Source organism: Otolemur garnettii, unplaced genomic scaffold (assembly GCF_000181295.1).
Source record: "Otolemur garnettii isolate 467f Iridium unplaced genomic scaffold, OtoGar3 scaffold00011, whole genome shotgun sequence".
NCBI lineage: Eukaryota > Metazoa > Chordata > Mammalia > Primates > Galagidae > Otolemur > Otolemur garnettii.
In genome coordinates, this window is record NW_003852406.1 from 17,623,896 (window position 1) to 17,624,864 (window position 969).

A 969-nucleotide genomic window follows, 5' to 3' on the forward strand; every position below is an offset into this window, starting at 1 on the left:
CAGGCTAGTCTTAAACTTGTGAGCTCAAGCAATCTATCCACCTTAGCCTCACAAAGTGCTAGGAATGTAGGCATGAGCCACCAAAGCCTGCCTGAAGTATACTCTTAAAAAAATTGTTAAGAGGATAGATCTCATGTTATCGGGAGTTTTTGCCACAGTAAAAAGTAAAAATAAAAAATAAAATAAAATATGTGCTCAGGGCAGAAGTCTATTTCATTGCTCAACTTACCTTTAGATTCTTAACATTTTTGGCCTAAGTATTCCTCATTTCCTTGCCAGCTCATCAGTGTGTTTTTAAGGTTGGGTTTTTTTCCCCCCTTTTACCCAGAATTGTTTTTTCAGAAGGTTTTGTTTAGGGTGTCTCATCTATCTTATTGCCAGAAAATAAAATGTTCTCAGGATCTTAACCTAGATTTTGAGACTAGATCAGTAGTTATTAACACTTTTGGGGCACTGACTCCTGAGAATCTGATAAAAGTTAACACCTGGAGAACTCCTCAGGAAAATACACATACACACAGAGAAATGTATGTTTTGGTGACCCTCCGCCAAAGATTAAGAACCCCCAGTGAAATGAAAGCTTTCTGAGATCCCCATCAGAGCTAACTTTTGACAGTCCTGCCATGATTTTTTGCCCTGAGTAGAGAGTTTCCGGGAGTCTCCCCTTGGATAATTATGAGGAACTCAGACATTTAAGTTTCTAAATTGGGGCTTCCAGAATCTCCAGAACCTCCTGGGGAAGGAAAAACTGAGTGTTGTCAATTAAGACTTTCACAGAGCTAAAACACAGGCAATGTTTTTTCAGACAAACCTCTCCCCATTTATTCATTTAATAAGTATTTATTGGACCCTGTTCCAGTTCTCTGCTGCTGCATAACATATCATCCCCAAACTTAGTGGCTTATATAATTAATAATAACAATCTTTTTTTTTTCTTTTTATCTCTCAGTGGTTCTAACAGGGGTCAGC